The sequence below is a fragment of the Megalobrama amblycephala genome, linkage group LG1 (genome assembly GCF_018812025.1).
Source record: "Megalobrama amblycephala isolate DHTTF-2021 linkage group LG1, ASM1881202v1, whole genome shotgun sequence".
In the NCBI taxonomy this organism is placed as follows: Eukaryota; Metazoa; Chordata; class Actinopteri; order Cypriniformes; family Xenocyprididae; genus Megalobrama; species Megalobrama amblycephala.
In genome coordinates this window covers 41,196,743-41,203,157 of record NC_063044.1, presented here as the reverse complement: position 1 = coordinate 41,203,157, position 6,415 = coordinate 41,196,743, and the positions used below count along the sequence as shown (strand labels likewise).

Below are 6,415 nucleotides of genomic sequence, written 5' to 3'. Positions count from 1 at the left end.
TTTTGCTCATCCTTTAGATATAGCCAAATTACAGTCATGACATGAGTGTTTTCTGAATGGCACTTCACCATTTTGGTCTGTAGAGGTGACAGGGGCTTGTCAAGCTAGTTGCCCAGTATTTCTCAGGATATGTTTGTTAAAGTCAGTTTAGACAAATGTGTCACAAACAATAGTTAGGACTTCCTCATACAGACACCACAATACACAAAACAGCTTCAATACACAAGACATACAGGTTTGGCACTTCCTGAGAAACACTGTCCCTTTGATGTTCTGATTTTATGGACCCTTTGGTTCACACCTTTACAGACAGAAGCAGTTGATTGCATCTGGGGCAATGCAATTGAATTTGACATTCACTTTTACATGCATTTTGCAGACACTTTTATTCAAAGCGTCTTTAAAGAACAAGACGTCAAGGAGCCAACAATATTTGCAATACAATGCCAGGTTTATTTGACAACTGGATTGGGAAGCAAGCTAGAGAAGAGGAGAAATGCTGAGAAGATTTTGTGTGTTTGTGTGTGCTTGGGCGTCGCCTGCAGAGGCTACTATATAGTACTAGCGACTGAAAGATGCTACAAATAAATTATATTTTCAACTCAAAAGTAAATATGCTTATAATGCAGGCTATTCATTTTGAATTATTTTGTACATAAATTAATAAACCCAATAAAACTCGTCTCTCCAATCTCATTTGAGTAAGAAGTTGTTACGTGATGAATTTTCTTTTTTTTTTTTTTGGCGGATGACCGCAGAAGTCTGTTTTAAAGCAGACTGTGAGCACGGAAAGAGAAACTCAGCATCGCAGTATCTGGTTACGTGCACGTTACTCACCGTAGCAGTCATAGTAAAAATCACTTAAATATTACAATATAGGCCTATGGAGTTAGACGGAGTGTGAGTATGAAGGTTTAGGCTACTAGCCTACTATAGAAAAGCTCAAATTTGATTAAAATGGTGACTGAATGCTCGGTCTGCCCCCCAGTGCTCGCACTCGTGCACACACGCGATTTTCCCGGCAAAAACGTCCCGAGTCCACATAAAAATCAGTCTACAGGCTTTCATAGACAACCTAGGAAGTCGAGGAAGGTCTCGTATTTAAGTTTTGTTACAAGCTGTTCACACATTGGCAATAAAAAAGCGATTAATACATGGAAATTCTTACATATGGCTTTTTTTAAAAAGCAAAATTCAACATCAAAACAACATAAAATAAAACAAAACTCATGACACATCAAAAAAGGAAATGTAACATGAAAAAAAAATCGAACCATTGTTTATGGAAAATGAAATTATAATAAATTATTAAAATATCAACATGTTGCAACTAGCCCTGGTCGATATTGTATTTCCTGAATGAATGAATGAATGAATGAAAAAAATGTTATATTAAAGGATTAGTTCACTTTCAAATTAAAATTTCCTGAAAAATTTACTCACCCCCATGTCATCCAAGATGTTCATGTCTTTCTTTCTCCAGTTGAAAAGAAATTAAGGTTTTTGATGAAAACATTCCAGGATTTTTCTCCTTATAGTGGACTTCAATGGAGACCAAATGATTGAAGGTCAAAATGAAAGTTTACAGCGATCCCAGACGAGAAATAAAGGTCTTATCTAGAGAAACCATCGCTCATTTTCTAAAAAAAAAAAAAAAAAAAAAAAATTATATACGTTTTAAACATAAATGCTCATCTTGAACTATCTCTCTTCTTCTTCTCTATTTGAATTCCAGCAGTGTAGACGCTGCTAAGTGTATTACTGCCCTCCACAGGTCAAAGTTTGAACTAATTGTTATATAGTCGCACTAGCATATTGTATATGATAATTTAGTTTAAACTTTGACCTGTGGAGGGCAGTAATACACTTAGCAGTGTCTACACTGCTGGAATTCAAATAGAGAAGAAGAAGAGAGCTAGTTAAAGATGAGCATTTATGGTTCAAACGTATATAATTTTTAATTTATTTTAGAAAATGAGCAATGGTTTCTCTAGATAAGACCCTTATTCCTCATCTGGGATCGCTGTAAACTGTAATTTTGACCTTCAACCATTTGGGCTTCATTGAAGTCCACTATATGGAGAAAAATCCTGGAATGTTTTCATCAAAAACTTTAATTTCTTTTCGACTGAAGAAAGAAAGACATGAACATCTTGGATGACATGGGGCAGAGTAAATTATCAGGAAATTTTAATTTGAAAGTGAACTAATCCTTTATTTATATATTATTTTTTTTTATAGAGATAACACTTAAATCAGTGGTTATCAACCAGGGGACTGGGGCCCACTAGGGGGCCTCAGCAAACTACCAAAGGGGGCTTAAGATGATTTAAAATTGACAAAACAATCATTAGACAAAACAAAAAGCGGTATATATTTCTGGATATTTCTTATTTTAATTCAACTGCTCAACAACAGTTGTTTTTTTCTTTGAAGAACCTGGATTTCTTGAAAAAACTGCATAAATGAAGTGGTAAGTAGACTATGATTTCTAAACCTGGAAAAGTCTCGTAAATTAATAAAATCTTTATGTGCATTTCATAATGAATATACATTTTTAGTTTTGCCAAGCTCTTTATTAGGTCCAAATTGTGACTTAAAAAAATTATTTAGTGAATCACAAACAACTGGAAAAGTCATATAGCCTTTGAATGTTGTTCTGAACCTCTGACTTTATTTTTAAATATAACTTAATATACTTGTCCTGAACACGTTCATTACGTTGTGAGTCCTAGAAAAAGGAACATATTTAGCTTTAATACACAGTTTATGTCTAAGTGAACTTCTATATAACATTAAAGAGTTATTGCAGTGATCCAGCATGCATACAGAACAAGATGAATGGATCACGGTGGAGCTTCGAATATGACCATAGCTGGTCTGGTGTGCATTTTTTTTTTTTAGCCTAAAATGAATGTGTTAATATCCAGGGAATGATGAGAATTCTGAAGCTGGCAAAGCTTGTGTTTTCTTTTCTAGGCCAAAAAGGAAATCTAGCTCCCCCACCCTTTGTCCTTAAAAGTCTCCTCATAAATGGTGTGTGTCCTTTCTCTAGGTCTAATGCTTATCCTCGCTCTCATTCTCAGCATTACACAGAAATGACATCAAGTTCATTAATAGAGCTTGTTGCCTTTATGTGAATGTATGAGCTGAATGAAACTAGAGCAGTGGAGGAATCACAGGCCTTAATACGACAACGGACTGATGGTCATTGGTTGCATGAAGCTTACCACTAGGTGGCATTATAGCATCAGTTTTTATTTACACACAAACCACAGACAACAATATGATTTTGGTCGTTTTCTCTTTATTGTTTTATCGTTATCAGCGTCATTATAAAATATTCACCATCAATATTTTAATTATATTTTATATAAAATACAGTGCTTTTTAAATGAGATTCCAGTCAAGCCCGGACTATGACTAGCCTAAAGTCGTTTTTCATGCATGCGCTTAATGCTAATAGGTAATATTGGTTTTTAAAGATACCTCTGACTCATAGGCTATGAATTTTGGTCTAAACAATAGGTTACTCGATCCGTTCCTGACCTAACAAAGCCTTCTGTACAAAACATATTAATGAACAAAGAATACCCAGTGCTTTTTCATAGCTATTCCACTGTCTGTACACATCTATAAAAGTAACTCAATTGTTGGCTCATGTGTAGATGAGGTAATTTAATAATAGCAGCATGGTAAATCATGCTAATCTGTCTTTTGTTTGTTGCGGTGCTTGTTAAGGGATTTAAATGGACATAACTGGCCTTTGTATCCCATAGTTCCTTACACGGGACTCTCATGTGAAGTTCCTCACGGTCTGTTGTCAGGCAGGGCGAAGCTATCTGAAACAGGAGAAGATCTGCCCAACAGCCAGAGACCGAGGACTGAGACTGGAATATGTGGGGCAAGTTCCACAAACACTCACTCAATTGTGTCCTGCCATCAGTGGTTAATGAGCGATGAAGTTATGGAAGTCATATGCCTCTTGCAGTCACATGGAAGGGGGGAAAGAAGAGGGGTTTTAATTCCACGTCTACATGTCAGCTTGTTTACTTCCTCTGAGAGCATCTTGAAATTGTAGACAATGCTCTTACTTGTTCTTGAGCATGGGATTTTTATCTATCACCATGAAGTGCATCATTCTGGCTGCTGGAAGCTGAAAAACAAATAACTGTAACTTCAACTCCTGTATTGTAGGGTGAATTCAGGGTGATTGGGACACTTTTTGCCATTGAGATGACTTGGGAAAAGTTTTCCAATCAACCTGAATTCACCCTATATGGACAGGCTGGGTGAAGATAATAATGACAGAAAGGTAAGGGGTAAACATGCATGATACCTTTACTTTTCCACATATTTGTCAATCACTTTTGCAGTCTGACACAATATAAGAGAGTATTTTGATAGATTTTACACAAAAATCTCCAAATACAGTGGCCTCAAAATGTGTTTGGACACTTGAGGACATTCTAGGGACACTTAAATACTCTTTAATGTCATTGCATTAAATGCAGATATCAAGGTTTGATTAAAAATGATAAAAAAAGTCTTTTCACTCAGCTGTTCTTTTCAGCATTGGTCCCAAGGTGTATATAGTAAATGTGCCATTCAAAAGTTTGGGGTCAGTACGATTTTTATGTTTAAAATAAATGTCTCCAGTCTTCAGTGTCACATGATCCTTCAGAAATCATTCTAATATGGTGATTTGATGCTCAAGAAACATTTCTTATTATTATCAATGTTAAAAATAGCTGCTTAATATTTTAGTATTAACATTTTCCCCCAGGATACTTTGATGAATAGAAAGTTCAAAAGAACAGCATTTATTTAAAATAGAAATCTTTTGTAATATAATAAATCTCTTTACTGTCACCTTTGATCAATTTAAAGGGTTAGTTCACCCAAAAATGAAAATAATGTCATTAATGACTCACCCTCATGTTGTTCCACACCCGTAAGACCTTAGTTCATCTTCTGAACACAAATTAAGATATTTTTGATGAAATCCGATGGCTCAGTGAGGCGTGCATTGAGAGCAATGCCATTCAAACTCTCAAGGTCCGTAAAGGTACTAAAGACATTTTTCAAACAGTTCATGTGAGTTCAGTGGTTATATCTTATTATAAAGCGACAAGAATACTTTTTGTGTGCCAAAAAAAACCCATAATAATGACTTTTCAACAATATCTAGTGATGGGCTGATTTCAAAACACTGCTTCATGAAGCTTCTGAGCATTATGAATCTTTTGTTTCGAATTAGTGATTCAGATCTCCTATCAAACGGCTAAACTGCTGAAATCACGTGAACTGTTTCAAATATGTCTTCATTTTTAAACCTAACAAGCTGTTAGGTTTAAAATGCACTGCTAATGCAGTGAAATTCATTTTTAAATGTGGCTAAAGTGTCCTAATAAGTTTTGGGGCTTCTGTATGTTCCCAGAACAACACATGGGAAAGGCAACATGCAAACATGATCATAAATTCTTAGTACAATTGTGCAATTGTCCCATTCACCTGGACTCAATTGACGGTTAACTAGAAAACTAGGAAGAAAGAGCACAATTGGACCCTTCAAGCTGTAAGTAGCTGCTGGGAAAGGAGAACAGGAAGGTCTCTGGTGGCTTCTTCTGAACATTTAAAGGAATCTAGAGATCACATTAAACAAAGATTTTGTTAGTAATAAAGTCTTTCAACAGAAAATAAATGAAACATTTAGAAACATTCAGTATACACAACATGAGTGGTGACCAACTTAATGTTAAAGAAACGCTGTAATATTACTACAGTTTCACCAGGGGTGTAATTGCTTCTCTTCAAGAAGTACTGTAAAATTGAGTTCTCATGTAATCCAGCCTAGATGATCACCTTCATAATAGCAAGCCATATAATTACACTCAAGGATTAATTACCTGCACTCGAACATCTCTAGTTGTATCAGTGGGTTTATTTGGAGCTTGGCATTAGTATTACTCTTAAAAAAACCATCATTCCTCATATCCTTCCAGAAAAGGGCTTTAAACTTGACTTTTGGCTGTGTAAAATGCATTATGATCACAAGATAAGGTTGACCAGGGCTTAATTGGTGTAACACAGCAGCATATTGGTGTGGCTTTCACACCCTGAGGGATGGCTCTAATTGAAGTCTCTGGAGAACACAGCTACAGCTAGCATATGGAGCTCCTCTAACTGTTTCCCACCTGGCAAATGCCGCAAGCTTTTTTTGGTCCCAGACCCTAAGCAACAACCCTATGGGTATGCTGTGTGTATCAGCTGACCTCTCATGATTTTTGTTATCATTTTCCAATTTTTTTCTTTGATTATTTGCAAGTAGCCAGTAAAGTCAACATTTCAAGTATGATATATTTTTTCATGGGTTTTCCATCCAAATCGCAAGACTGTTAGGATGGTTGGTTCT

The 6,415-nt window shown here is 35.8% G+C and overlaps 1 long non-coding RNA gene across 2 annotated transcripts in view; it reads right to left on the bottom strand.

Annotated features, from left to right (window-relative positions):
• Positions 1 to 2,906: 2,906 nt before the first annotated feature.
• The window catches only part of LOC125269989, a 25,165-nt gene continuing 21,656 nt past the window's right edge, over positions 2,907 to 6,415 (bottom strand). The window contains exons 2-3 of one of the 2 annotated variants that reach the window (XR_007185234.1): positions 5,515 to 5,645; positions 2,907 to 4,156 (exon numbers count right to left, since the gene is read on the bottom strand). This is a non-coding gene — a long non-coding RNA (uncharacterized LOC125269989). Of the gene's footprint in view, positions 4,157 to 5,514 lie in introns of both variants that reach the window. The other variant, XR_007185232.1, reaches the window with a different exon arrangement.